The sequence below is a fragment of the Tenebrio molitor genome, chromosome 8 (genome assembly GCF_963966145.1).
Source record: "Tenebrio molitor chromosome 8, icTenMoli1.1, whole genome shotgun sequence".
Taxonomy (NCBI): Eukaryota; Metazoa; Arthropoda; class Insecta; order Coleoptera; family Tenebrionidae; genus Tenebrio; species Tenebrio molitor.
The window spans coordinates 10,211,674-10,227,472 of NC_091053.1; the positions used below are offsets into that span (position 1 = coordinate 10,211,674).

The 15,799-nt window shown below is 35.7% G+C and overlaps 2 long non-coding RNA genes across 4 annotated transcripts in view; one reads left to right on the top strand and one right to left on the bottom strand.

Annotated features, from left to right (window-relative positions):
• The window catches only part of LOC138136328 (uncharacterized), a 284,939-nt gene that overhangs the window by 259,474 nt on the left and 9,666 nt on the right, over positions 1-15,799 (top strand). The window lies entirely within an intron of this gene.
• On the bottom strand, positions 1,399-2,750 carry LOC138137088 (uncharacterized). The gene is made up of 2 exons (XR_011161549.1): positions 2,200-2,750; positions 1,399-2,142 (listed from the first exon to the last, which is right to left on the bottom strand). It is a non-coding gene; the product is annotated as an uncharacterized lncRNA (long non-coding RNA).

Genomic DNA, 15,799 nt, shown 5'->3' on the forward strand with positions numbered 1-15,799 from the left:
AAATTGAGCTCTGTTAACTGTTGGAAACGGCGAAAAATTTATGTGGTTGACATCCACTACAAGTGGTTTGGTCAAGTACGAAAGTGGTTTTTTCATTTCGGAAATCTTTAAAACGATCAGTAAACGAATCATGCATTTTTGCAATAGCTGACAGAAAGAATTCGCTATTGATGGCACTTCCAGTAGTTTCGAGATGTTTTTTTAAACTTTCGAAATGAAACAGATTCTCACTTTTCAAGTCTTCCACAAACAATAACAGTTGTTATGGAATTATGCAGAGGAAATTGTGCCGACCTATTCGGATCGCCAGTTCCAAAAACATTTTCGACTAAAGCCTGCTACTTTTGAAAATGTTTTGGCAAAGTTATACTCTGTTAGTAATGAAAATGTTACTGGAGGCAACCCTGAAGTACCTTTAGAAAAGCAACTAATGATTTCTTTATGGTACTTGGCTAACCTTGAAAGTTTTCGGTAACTAATTTGAATATATAATAATAGTTCCCAGTATTTGTAGTTTTTCATTTGAGGGGCGTAGCGGATCGTTTTGGAATCAGTGTAGCTACGGCGTGGAATAGCTTGTATAAAATTTGCAGAAAACTGCTGGAAGTGAACAGAATAAACAAAATCATTGCATGGCCAAATGAGGATAAGTGTGATGATATAATGAATCGCATTAACAATAAACATGGTTTTCCTGGTAGGCAATATTTAAATCTCTCTCCATCACATGTTTATAATTATATTGTAGGTGTGGTTGGAATAATAGATGGAAGCCACATTCCCATCAAAGCACCACATCAAAATGGTGTAGCATACGTTAATCGTAAAGATTTTCACTCCATGCTGCTGCAGGGTGTATGTGATGATCAAAAATTGTTCCTAGATTGTTATGCTGGTGAAGCTGGATCCATTCACGATGCTTGTATGTTTAGGAGATCAGATTTAGGAAGAACATTAGATATGTTAAATTTTCCACAAAATAGTCATTTGATAGGTGATTCTGCATATCAGCTTCATTACAAATTAATAGTTCCATTTAAAGACAATGGGCATTTGACAAATCCCCAGAGACATTTTAACACCAAACTCTCAAAGGTCAGAGTAACAATTGAACAAACATTTGCATTATTGAAAGGAAGGTTCAGAAGATTGAAATTACTGGAAGCAGTTCGTTCTGACTTATTACCACTGCTCATAATAACGGCCTGTATTCTACACAATATATGTCAGGGAGGTAATGACATTCTTCCAGATGTAAATATTGATGAAGAACTTGAGGAAGAACGCTTAATGAATCCTGAAAATGAAGCAATTAATGACCACATAAACAATCCAAATGCATTAGCGAAACGAAACAACATAGTAAATCTCTTATATATGAGAAGATAAAAATAAATCTAAACTGAAAATAATGTTTATTATAAAATTAACTGACTGGTATTAAACATAACAATATTAAACAGTAATGGAAAAGAAACACTGCTTTATTATTTTTGGGCTCCATTATCTTGTTCAAGGGACCTTTCAAATAAATCTAGAAACCTGTCATAACGTGCCATCTTCTCCTCGTGACGTTTTTGTGTCAGGTTCTCAGTATTTTTACGTTTTTTCATTAACGTTGATTGAAATTTTTGCGGCCCACTGGTAGAACATCCTGCACCTTTATCGTCGATGTTGATGCATTGACCATCTCAAATAAATATTGATAAAAAAAAACAACACAGAAGGGGTCAGGCTTACCATTGTTTACTGTTAGGCCCTTTGTGGTACTGCAAGTTGCTGGGGGGGAAATTTCAGGTTTGTTGCCCATGAAACTGTCAATAGCATAAAAGAATTCCCATTTTTTTAAGTCATTGCCAGTTTGGGCATTATGATCTTTGATTTTTTTGTATGTTTTTTTAAGCCCCTTCCATTTATTGTCAACTTGTTCATGAGTGTACTTTTTTCCGGAAAGTTTTGTAATTTTACCAGCTATTTTGAGCCATACATTTTTCTTCAGGCCCGTGTTAAACATATCTTGTTTGCCTTCAACTAGCCTTATGAGTAGTAGGACATGTTCGGACGGCCACCGAAGCATTTCTTTTTCTTCTGATGATGAGTTTGGAGTTGGAGTGGGATCCTCCTCCTGTATGTTGGTTTCAGCTAAAACAAATGGCACCAATCATAACAATAATAAATCAACAGAATTTTTTTAATTACCGTTTTCGGTTCTTGCACTTTGGTTTAATTCATTATCGTTAACGTGAGCTCTCATAAAATGGGTTTGAATATCAAGTAATGGTCCTGTTAAACCACAAATCCCGCATTGTCCATCCATGTTGAATTGTGAAATCAGTCCTAATCTAAACAACACTGAACTCCACCTAAACACCTAATTACATATTAACTTATTAATGTAATTTTTTAAAAATCACTGAACACAAACTTGACAGATGCCGTACAACTGTGAGAATACTCGATCCATGCTCGATCGCTAAACGCGGAGAAAAGCGAGCGTGCTCCAAATAACCGCTCCGATTCAAATCGAACATAAAATGTTGTGCTCGGAGTGTGAAATAAAACAAAAATGTGCTTACAGAGCGCGCTCGGTGCGTTCCAAACAACAACTCGAATGCAGCCATTGTTACTGTTGTTAAATGTAATGTGTCAAATGTTTGCAATTTTGCGGCAAATACCTGATGCTAAAAATAAAAAACGTAGAGGGTGTAAAAACACAGGAACACAGCGAAAAAACATCTGTTGATCTCTCTGGTATCGTATACTCTGCTCTTGTGTTATTTCCCCGTCTCGAGCATGGCTGACAATGTGCAATACCAGTGTTTTCGTTGCAAGTTTACGAATCAGGAGTACTCGATAATGTTGAAACACATTAAAAATCATGAAGATTCTGTTAGTTAAGAGGGATCTGTGGATGAGAGTGATAACCACTAGCCAAAATACCGAAAATGACAAGGAAAAAGGTAATAAAAAGAGTTGTTCTGTGAAACAAATGAAATTCATTAAAACTTTGTAGATACAATGTAGTGACAATGACTGCTTCTTTGCCTACTTCTACTGAGGTCAATATTGAAAAGTCTTCCAATAATACGTCTTTCCGCTGGTTACAGCAGGACAGATTATTGTTCATAAGAATTGTAGAAACACATTATAAAAACATTCAGTTCGTGTGGCACATAATTGTGTCAGAGTTGTCTAATAGGACGCACAAGAACTTCGACAAAGTGGATTCCAAATGGAAGAGTCTTAAACAGATGTACAAAAAAAAAAAAATGACCACAACCAAAGAACAGGCAACTCCCAAAAAAATGGGAATGTTATGATGCAATGCATCAAATTTTATTTAATAAACCAGAAATTAACCCTCCTGCAACCTGCAGTTCATAAAGTGGCTTAAAAGTTAAACGAAAAGAATTTGAGTCACCTTTCACAAAAAAAAAAACGAAAGGCCACTAGGTATAAGGTAAACCAACATCTGAAAAAAATGCAAAGACAGGATCGGTTTTTGGACTTATTTTTGGAGCTGGTGCAACAATTTAAAGATTTTTCACGAATTGAAGTTAAGTTTTTGTGATTTATTTTCAGTTTGAGTTTTTCAGATTTATTTTCAGTTTAAGTTCATTAATGTTTAAAGTTTGTTCAACTAATTAAAATGTTTGTAAAATTTTGAGTCTTTGTCTGATGTTCATCCTGCTTTGTCTGAAGAGTCTGGCATTTCTATCCCTTTTGCGTCGAGCATCATGTTCATGATTAATATTCACATTTTCTTCTTCATGACGTGGATTCATTATGTGTTCTTCTCTCACCTCATTAACAATATCTATGTATATCTTCCCCATTGTCTGCATTTAATATACACACATTATGCAGTGCACATCCACAGAAGATCATAATCGGTATTAATTCCATTCTCATAGCTTCTACAAGTTTTAGTTTGCGAAACCTTCCTTTTAATAGTCCAAAACATCGTTCTACCACAATTCGTGATTGTGAATGAGCTGTGTTGTGGTTTATTTGTTCCTGCGTCAGATGCCCATTATTTTTAAATGGAACCATCGAACGATCTTGTAGTGTATATGCTGAATCTTCAACTAAATGACTATTCTCAGGAATTTGTAATGTTGACAATTTGACAAATCAGATCTACGAAACAAACTAGAATCATGGAGTGAACCTGCTTTTCCAGTGTAACAATCAATTAATTTTAAATTGGTATCACAAACTCCTTGCAACAGTATCGAGTGATATCCATTTCGATTAATATATGAATTCTGATGCCGGGGCTTTGATGGGAATATGAGTCCCATCTATCGCGCCAATAATTCCTGTAAATAATAATAATTTATGGTTTTTCAATATTACGACAAATTACATACCATAAATACCTGGAAAATTTGCCTTTCTTTCAAATGCATTCACATTTCGTAAAGCTTGTCTAATCCCTGGCCAGGCAATTATCAAGAAGTTCTAGCATTTCTTATAAAAAGATGACCAAGCTGTCAATTTGCTAATTCCAAATCTGTCAGCAACAGACCTAAAATAGCTTTTACTTGGTGAGGGTGACATTAATAATAATTAATTATTTTCACCTAAAACTTTTCAGATTAGCAATGTACCAAATACAAAGAAGAACTTGCTTCTTCAAATCAAGCTCTTGGTAACTTGAGGATAAAGAGTGTACAGTTTTCTTAATAAATCTTCAAATATGTGTGGATCCATTCTAAAATGCTGCCTGAACTGTTTAGTAGTCATTTTTGGGATCACAAAATTATCCACTTTTTCTAATACACTTTTTACTTCATCTTCTTGATCAAAAATAACTACAGTGTGATTGGAAAAGAATGAAGACAATTTGAATTTGGCGCCTAGTGAATAATTTGTCATGTTGGTAACAAGTGTTGATGACAGCAAAAATAAAGTCTGATATGGTCATGGGCGTATCTAGTGGGGAATTGGAAACTGGTGAGCCCTCCCTAAAATTAAATAGCATGTCTTCTTTTTAATCAAATTAATAGATTTATTTTATAAAATGTATGTAATATGTACAACTGTTTCTTTTTAAAAGATTAAAACAGCAAATTCACAACAAGAACACAAAATAATGTATTTATTAAATATTAGTCTTTCACAAATCTTGTTCGATGTGCCCACCATTATTGAGTAAAGTCATATTCACTTTTTTTTTCATATTATTAAATACTCTTTGAAGGTTATGCTGGTCAATGTTGTTTATTTCTTCCACAATGGCTGCTTGCAACTCTTCTAATGTGTGAATTCTATTTTGGAAAACCTTCGTTTTTAAACTCCCAAATAGATAAAAATCTAAGGGAGTCAAGTCGGATGAACGAGGTGGCCAACAATCTCTACTTACTAATCTGTCACCAAAAAACTCTTGAAGATAATTCATTGTTTGATGAGCAACATGGGGTGGGGCTCCATCCTGTGTTGAAAATACCCTCTTTGCAGTTCATCTTCATCCCAGTAAACACAACCATGTGAAAAACACATGTAAAAAAAAACCATTACCAACCGTTGGATAGTCGTTACGATGTCGCCGACTTCAACGCAACATTCAACGTATTGCTAAAACATTTTATGGACGTTGATACTACACGTTCTTTTTTGGTCATTTTGTTACGTTGAAAATACCTTCTTTCAATGACGTAAAAACTGCAATTTTAAACGTTGATATAAAACGTATTAACCAACGTTGTCCTACACCGTAAAAATGATTTTTTTATTACTTATGATAGTTGATAAAACGTTATTTTTGATATGTGAATTACTTAATTTTATACGTGCAAAACCAACCCTCTGCTACACTTTGTTTTTCGACCAATATATAGTCGCCACGGAGATATACTGATAATGTATTCAGTCCCCATAACGAGGAGGCTGGCAACGTCTAAGTAGTTTATTAGGGATAAGTGCTTGGACAAGATATTTTGCCTGTAAAGACTGCCTGAAGAACGCCAGGTCAGTGCTGACCTAACAGGCCTATTCTGTAAGACACTTGGTTAAAAGTTAAACGTTAAAACAACGGTTAAAATATTTTAACCCATTGTGCTATTCTCTAAGCCAAAATTTTAACCAAAAGTTGTTAAAATTTAACTCAAATTGCTAATTTTTAGCGGGTGGTCATACCCAGCCGTTAAAAATTAACTTACGTCAAAACGGTCCCAAATTATAATGGTATTCGCAATGAATATTCTTTTGGTGCATGAACTGAAATGAAGACGACAAATGTACTCGCAAGTAAATTTTTCGACAAATCAAATCTGTCAATTCCATAAATTTTTCTCAATTCTTAAGGGTAATTTTGCCACCGTTGGTAAAAGATGAATCACCCTGTACAGCTTTCTCATTGTACTGTAGCAGACACAATATTCGGACACCCAATAAACCCAAACCAAGTGCCCATAATTAGACCCACAATAGAAAGGGTCGGTTGGTGGTAAATCAATGGGAGATTGCAAACACGCTTAAGAATTTCTTACGATGGACCGTATTATGAAATTCCAGGGGCAGTACAGTGTCTTTAAAAAAAACGTTTTACGACTGATGAAATTGCAAAAAAATATGGTCACACAATTTTACGCCTTCCTCCGTAGCATTGCATCTTCAATGATATTTAATTTTCCAAAATTTGGGCATGAAACATTACAATTTTTAAGAAAAGGTATCGACCAAATAACCCCACAAAATTGAAAAAATTACTGTGGGCCATCTGCGTTTTGTTGAATAGAAACTACATCCGCTGGGTTTTCCCTAATTAGGATTTTTTCAAGTACGGTCCGTGCCGCAAACTTTCAAGCGAACCCTCACAGTTTGGTGATCTATGGCTGTGGTTACTGCTTACTGTTAACATAATTGTGGGTACTTTGCTTAGGTTTATTGGGTGTCCGAATATTGTGTCTGCTACAGTAAGTGCTTATTCACAATGGACATAAGCTTGACATAAGGCATAAGAAATTCATGATACATGCAGTGGATATACTATTAATTTTTACGTAACTTATGAGAAGTGACCTCAGTGAACATTATTGTTGTGTACAAAAAGGCATGAAGAATCATATTCGAGTTATATGGACACATCAATTATTTTCCAATTGCCCAAATTTACAAATTATTCTTTGGTATCTCTTATGTATTTCTTATGTCTTATGTCCATTGTGAATAAGCACTTACTTGAGCTGTAAGAACCGGATGCGCAGTGGTCTTACAGCCCCTTCACTAATTTTGTCGCATTTCTTTGCCGCTTCCAGGGCCTCTTAATCTGACCTTTTTATTCAACTTTGCGCATCCCTCACAGCTCAAGCTACAATGGGCAAGCTGTAACATATTTGAGTTGATACCTAAAGTGCATCTATCGATATTTAAAACGACCTTTTGATTCCGTGAGTGGTTTATTGCCGCTTAACGAGGGTTGTCGTGAAAGTGGTACCAATTACCAATTACTTTCATTTATACAGTGAGGGGCAAAAGTAATGCAACAATTCGATAAATCATAAACTGTTGAGTTTTGAAAAAAGAACAAAAACCGGTCGATTTTTAATTTCAATTTCACATTTTTGAGTAGTCTGTGCCCATACCAATGTAGTCTGCAACTATTAGTTGAGGTTAGGTATAATTTTGCAAATAATTATTTGACTGTTGTTCCTTCAGCTGACAGTGATTTGCGACGTTGCCATATGTATTTGTACGCTTCCGTGCCTGACTTCATTCTTCAAAATAACCTAGCCGCTAAAATAATGCTTTTTAACCTACCCGTTAATAATTTGTCTTACAGAATAGATTTTTGGTTATTTGTAGATAACCGGTTGTTAAAAATTAATTTATTAGCGGATGGTTAAAATTAACAGAACAGTTACAGAATAGGCCCGTAAAGCGGTTCCTTTGTAATGGTTATAAACCAAATCCGCTAACAGTGACAATCGTTATTGAAGTTAAATACGGGACTGAATACATTATCAGTATATCTCCGTGGCGACTATACCTACTTGTTTAAAATAAGATCAAATTATTTATGTCCGTGTGCTAATAAGACTTGGTTCTGTGTTGCTGGCAGTCACAACGTTTGACTTGTTTTTGATATTTTTTGTGATCTTTACATAAAAAAGAGATTTATTATTTTAAAAACATACAAAAATAACATTATATGCAAGTGATTCTAAATGTTTAGGTTTAAAAATAATTCCCTAATACAGGTGAATGAAATCGAAAGTAAAGTAAAATGAAATATTGTTTATGTCCCGTTCAAAAATAAAAGGGATGATGTATGTACCGTGTTTCAAAAAATTTCTGGTCAAGTAGGTTCTGAAAAACAAAAGCATAAAAAACGTATGGCATAACTTAATAATCCAGGCGTAAATGTGTTTATCCACAATAATTGTTTCGAACGAACTGTCATAAAATGACAATTTCAGGAAAAGCTTGAGAACGGTTATTTTCTTACGATTTTACGAGAATTTGCATTTCTTAGTTTTTGTGTGCGTTTTGGAAGTAGAAGGTGATTGTTCGTTTTCATCAAGAGTCAAATCAACCTAGGAAACACTTTTGCCTGGTTCCACTTGGAGTTTCTTTTTTCGTGTTGTTTTGGGTTTTTGAGCCTGCCGAATGTCTTCTAACATGTCATTCATTGTATTTGTAAGAGCATGGTTAATATGCTGGTTCCTGTTTTGCCTGCGGAAGTCTCTTCAGCACCTGATTTCTGTCGAGTGGCATAATCCCCGTTGCTCGAAATCCTGATTTCATATTGTTGCAGTTGTTTGCCTCTATCTTTGTGAGGCATTGATTCAATAGAGATGGAAACAATTGTTTCGGTACACATCCTTTATTTCTTTTCTTCCATTATGTCAAAACACTTCTCCAACTCTTTTTAATAGGACCAAACACAGCCACATTAAGTGGTTGTGTGAGTTGAGTGCTGTTTGGTGGAAGGAAGATGAACCGTATTATTATTTTCACATTGATGACTTGAGGTGACAAATGACTAGCTAGGTTATCACCGATCAAGACTTTTGGCCCTTCTAGTCGTCTGAAATAGGGCAAAGCAACAGAAAAAAACCACTCCTCAAATAGAAATGAATCAAACCGGCCACTCTTACTTCTGGTATATCTGCAGTGTTTTGGACCGTTGCGAGTCCAATTGTCATACAAATTTTCGCTTTTCTATACAATCATAAGAGGCAGCAATCGACCAGATGCAGTTCCGGCGAACATAACCGACGTGGCTGTCTTAGACGAATCAATTATTTTTTCTGCATGCTTGACTGATCGCCTCACGATCACCTTTCGCCTACCGGGATCATCTACAAAGTTCGTTTCATCGTAATTGACCACGTTTTTAGGCTTAACGTCTTGTAGGCTGGTATCTAAATTATCAAAATATTCATTGATTGTCTCTGGACAAACAGCAGCTCGCGCCCTCTTAATATTTTCAGCCAATCGGACTGTTAAATCATTGTTTCGCTTTAAAAAAAAGGGTTATCCAACCTTCACCAGGCAGGTTATCACAAAATTTCGGAGTTTTTCTGCCTAACCGATCTAGGTAGCTTTTAAACCAAATATTGTATATCTACGTTCTCAAACGGATATCCCCAGGCTGCTGCGCATAAAATTACCTCTTCGATGCCATTTTCTTCAGCCCTGCTTAGTACTTTCTGTCCTCCAACAGATTTAAGAGCATTACCACACTTTAAATGCCGGTGAAGGGTAGTTTTTGGTATCCCGTAGACTTCAGCAGCCCCTTTTAGGGTCATTCTGCGATTTCGGAGATGACGGAGAGCTTCTTGGAAATATATAGAACTGTAATACATATTTTGTCTTACGCCCAGTGGGCGCTTGTATAATCGCGGCATTCGTTCCGAATCACCCCTAGATTGCACAAAAAAAAAAAAAATTACCCATAACCTCAAAATTAGTGAAATTTTGCAGGACCAAAAACAAATAGATTAGAGGACACATAATAGAGAATTAGAAAAAAAAATGTCGTCACCTTCTAAGTGTACTAGAAACAACTTACCTGGCTAACAATACCGTGCAAAAAATAGTATATGGACCTCGGGAGTGAATGATTTTTACCCTCAGTGCTTTGTAAAACCCTCGGGCTACAAATTGCACCTCGGGTAAAAATCATCCACTTCACTCCCTTGGTGCATAATATACTATACTGTACAATAAGTGCACGCTTGGCTTTAGAAGGGCGACCTCTCTTTCTTTTGTGACTAACGGTATATTTTTGGCTTCAAGAGGTGGAACTACATATTTCAAGCGAATTGCTAACCCAATCACATGTTTACACATATTCATCTTAAACTGTCGACAATTGCACCTCCCAATCTTCCACGCTGCTTTATCAAGGGGCAGTGCAACTTCCCAGCTACTGAAGTATTGCTTTTTAAATTCGTCAAAAGTTTCCCACTGATTGTCATACGTTTCACATTCACCCGCTTTTCCGGCCGGTATCTTGTAGTACGTAAAATTTTCATCATTTCGTAAAACAACAATCTTCTTGGACATTTGGGCCCACTGATATGACACGGTCCATTCTTTCAAAGCTGTAGTAGGTGATTTTGAAAAAACGTTGTCTGTGTTCGTGTATTTTTTGGACCATTCATTGACCATCTTTACAGCGACTACTAGGAACCTAGATAATGGAAAACGTTCTCGTAAAGTGTTGCTATCTTTTATTACCTTATTGTAGGATTCAAGAGCATTGTTTGTAGATGGTGATATAGACCCCGCACCTAAATACCAGTTTGAATTTTGCACTAGCCATTGCTCTCTAAAATATTCAATAAACTCCTTCTGTTCTTGATGTTTATGCAAAAATGCTTCTGAAGCGGCAACGAATGTTTCCCGGCAGGTTATAGAATGCAAATCGTCTATATCCAACAACAGACTTTTTTGAATCTGTTTATTTTTTATATTCTCCACTTGACTTTGTATCTTCATTTTTGCATGTGCCCAACAATTCTCACTGTAGCTGAATTACCAAAAACTTCAGTGAAGGCATTCTGAATGCTTTTCGCCGCATCGCACACTAAAACAGTCGGCTGTAAAATACTCGAGAATAAAGAATACACATTATTTTTTAGAGCGTCAAATAACATTTTAAAGTCATCTTTCTGTTCGGAAGTAGCTACAGCTAAGCACAATGGATGGAATTTCCTATTTTTGTCTCAAAACAGGAAACCCTTGCCATATTAGTTTGCAAGTGGCGTCTGCATGAAGTATTTCTATGCCACATGCTAGTTCCAGGAAATACTTAGTACTTAGGACAAAACGGAAATGTGGTGTTGATTCATTGTGGAATACATTATATGAAATCACAAACGGTTGATGCGGATCATCCGGCACATTGAATGCGAAAGTAGCGATGCTTCCAACTCACCCAAGCTTATTGTTTGGTTTCCATACTTCGCGCGTCGCCGATCACTTAAATAGTTCTTCAGCTGAGTCATTTTCGGTAGTCTGATGCCTTCTATTTTGGATAAACTATTCATTATGGACTTCGGTTTTAAATTCAGTTCAAAAAGTTTATCGATTTCTTTCTTGACGTTTTGGCTCAATCCGTAATATTTCCCAACAGACCATACAGTCCAAGGATACACAAATCTATCGTAACATCGTATCAGAAAATACAAAGAGAAATACTAAAGAGAGAACCCTACAAGAAACAGGATAAAGACAATAATACAATAATAACTTAATTACTATACATAAGTAGGCAGCTACAGTTAATTGTGATGATGAGTTAATAGCAAAAACATGTTAAAATGAGGCGCACACATGAAGGGCGTTTTTACAAAACGTATGAAAGCATCTATAATTTGTAAGAAAAATGTCAACCGCATACGAGATGTCATTGTAGTTACGGCACATATTATTCAGAGGTGAGTGAAAATGCTGATTGGTCCTGCAGTGTTCTATGCTATAGTTATTTGGATCACAAGTCCAGAAAATGATATTTTGCGAGTGTGAGTGATATTGCGTAGCCGAGGCGGTTTAGCCGAAGCGAAGCAACACGAGCACTCGCAAAACATTTTCTGGACGTGTAATCAACAACATTTTTCATGCCGACAAATTTAAATCATTTTTAAAAAGTAAAAAATTTGTTTCACAAGTGGAATCGAACCCGCGACCCACGTGTCCCTGCGCCGCAACGGAGTCCGTTCAATGCTGCCTGCCCATTCTCTAGTCAAGGTCACTTTTATAAGTACTAGGCCGGGAATTTTACGTTCCCGGCGGATTTTGAATCATGCAAAGCCGTCGATAACAGCCGGCGGCATGAAAAATGTTATAGGGTGCCTCGCATTTAAGCGAGGTACACGGAACAGAATGTCATTAAGAAGTTGAGTACAAACAATTCGACCATGTACTAATTTATACAAGAACAGAATGCTAGCTAATTTTCTTCTTAGGTCTAGAGAACAAAAGTTGAATTGGTCTAGTAATACATTAGTTGCAATGTGTCTTTCTGGGTACCTACCAAACCTAATGTAAAATAAATACTTACAAAATCTCCTTTGAATACGTTCCAACAACAATATGTGTACATTGTAATATGGTTGCCAAATGATAGAACAGTATTCAAGTTTGGATCTTATATAACTATTAAACAGAGTTATAAGAGAGTGTGTACTTTTAAAGCTGTTAGTGTTTCTAATGATAAACCCTAACATCTTTGTTGCATGAGCGCAGATATACTGAACGTGGGGTGCAAATGTTAGCTTAGAATCAATGATCACCCCAAGGTCTTTATATTGGGTTGCCTGTTCAATTAATGTACCATTTAGGGTATAGTTAAAATTAATAACATTCTCAATTCTTAAGCACCTTAACAACTCTCATTTACTTACATTAATACTCTGTTTATTAATGGAACACTACGTGTTAAAATTATTTAAGTTCTCCTGTAAATCACAACAATCACTTTCCGAATATATAATATTTACAATCTTGAGGTCATCAGCATAAACAAATACTGGACATTTAAGCTGGAACAACACATCGTTAAAATATATAATAAGAAGTAAGGGACCCAGGTTAGATCCCTGGGTCACACCACTAGATGCTATATATTGACCTGATCGAAAACCACCACATTCAACATATTGTTTCCTGTCAGATAAGAATGACGCAAATAATTTGACTAAGTTGTCGCACAATCTAAAAGAATTTAGTTTACTTAAGAGAATTCTATGATTTACAACATCAAACGCCTTACTTAAATCTGTATACCGGGTATCAACCACCAAACCTGGCCATAGGCACATTACACATATGAAAATAATATATGAGTTGCTATGAAACATATTATTGTTTCGTCAAATTTACCCAATAATTGAGCTGTGATCGTTCTTCCCTTTTCCAAATTTCAAAAGTATTTCTACTTTCTACGTTACCTACATCAAAAGTTTCCTGATGGTATTGTTTGTACGGATGATAATTATAGCTGTCACTATGACATTACACAATAATATATTTCATAGCAACTCATATATTATTTTAATATGTGTAATGTGCCTATGGCCAGGTTTGGTGGTTGATGCCCGGTATACAATATCAATTTGTTGTTTATTATGAAGGGCAGTAGATATATATTGAACGAATTGACAGAGGTTAGTAGCAGTTGATTTATTTTGAACGAATCCATGTTGACTAGTTGCGGATGTGACTTTGCAAATTTTTGGCAACAATGAACTCGAACACTTTTGCAAAATTAGGAATCAGTGCTACAGGTCTAAAATTTTCAATGCAACTGCGATCACCTGTTGCGGGCCGCATTTAATTCCATCGGGGACCGCATGCGGCCCGCAGGCCACGTGTTTAACACCCCTGATCTAGATATACCATAATGAAACGATAGTCGTTGTAACTTTGAGATTGCATGTCAATGAAATCAACCTGGGCACGTGAAATAAAATTAGAATGCAGAATGGGTCTCCGCTTTGTGGGGTGCTACTTTTTTTTTGACACTGGGTGCAAAGCCGTAGGTATATCATTCATTATTGTTTCCTTGGTAATGTTACAGTAGAGTTTATTTATTTTAGAAACCATCCGGTTTCTTCCACCATGTTCTATTGCCAAGTGAACGTTATGGATAATATCAACAATTATTATTTTCGTTACATAGTACAGGACCTTACATTCCGCAGTTTCAGTAACATGTTTAATTAGACGGTCTTTGGTTGTTATATTCATCAAAGTTTAAAAACGTTTTATTGTCAACGCGTTTGGTTTCTAAGATTATGTTTATATGTATTTTCAGCAAATCGACGGCGCATTTCATTATAATCCATGACAAATTTGATTTATTGATTTATAAAACTAACTAAGCCTCACAAATTACACAACACAAACACATAATGTGGCTACTTCTAACACAGCCCAACTGTATATTTTACCATCATTGACCGCTGTCTAACGACCACTGACGACATCGCCCGGATAACGATTATCAACATTGCCCAAATTACATGGACATAAACGTTATTGCCCGGTCATTATGGTTAATGTCCAACTTGACTGCCCATTATCGTTATTGGCCGAATTATCGTCTTTGTCCGTAACATATATCATACAGGGTGTTTCTGAAATAGGTGCATTAATTTTAACTAGTAATAGAACTCGTCAAAAGGAACAACTTTTCTATCTACTATTTTGCCGGAAAAACGATGTTTAATTCGACTGTAATTACACAAGAGGTTTCATTTAGTCGGAAAAATATTTTTTGCAAAGAAAACGTATTGCTTAGCAATTAGACGAGAAAAATTGGTACGATAAAAGCACGACGGCCGTAGGCCGGAGTTGATTTTATCGTGCCAATTTTTCGAGTCTAATTGTCAAGCAATTAGTTTGAGTTACAAATAAATATTTTTTCTGACTAAATGAAACCTCGAGTGTAATTCGGCGAGACAATTTAATGAATGAACAATGCAAATTTAATTTTTTTATTTGGTATTAAAGGTATTAGATGCCTAGCAACTAAAGGTATAAGTTACCTGAGTGTTTTTGCCGGATAAAAGTTAGGGCAAACTTTTATCCGCTGTCAAAGTGACAAAATCACAGCGCCTTATGAGATTTTTTATACATGAATAAAATCGGAGAGATTTTTCACTTATAATATCCCTAGTGCATTGATTATTTCCGGATATTAATCAATGCACGAGGGCATATTCGGTAAGAAAATCGCAACGACACGGACATGCTTCTTAAATTATAAATTTTTAAATCGTACGACACTCATTACAAGACCAATAGAAAAATTAGTTCACGAGCCATAACCAAGACAACAACAAAATAAATGATATTGATTGGCTGAAAAAATTTCCACTTATTAATCACAGTTAGGTTGGTCTACCTACAAAAAATTTCCAAGAAATTTTTTTGTTGCCATGGTTATGGCTCGTGAACTAATTTTTCTATTGGTCATTAATGAGTGTCGTACGATTTTCCCTAAAATAAACCTACGCCACTAAATACTGCAATGGCTAATTGAGATCAACGCTAATATGAAAAAAACATCCATTTTCATCCAGAAAACGTGTTTTAACGCCGAAATCGAAATTAAATAAATCTACCCGTATAGCAAAAAATCCACTTTGTAAGAATCTGGTTGTTTCACGTTTTTAGGTAGCTTAGTTTTGGAGATATGAACGGTTTTAGGAAAATCTTTGCTATTTTTTTAAGCCACTACGCAACGTTTTTCGCCAAAATGGTAGAGAGAAAAGTTGTTCCTTTTGATGAGTTCTATTACCAGTTAAAATTAATGCACCTATTTCAGAAACACCCTATA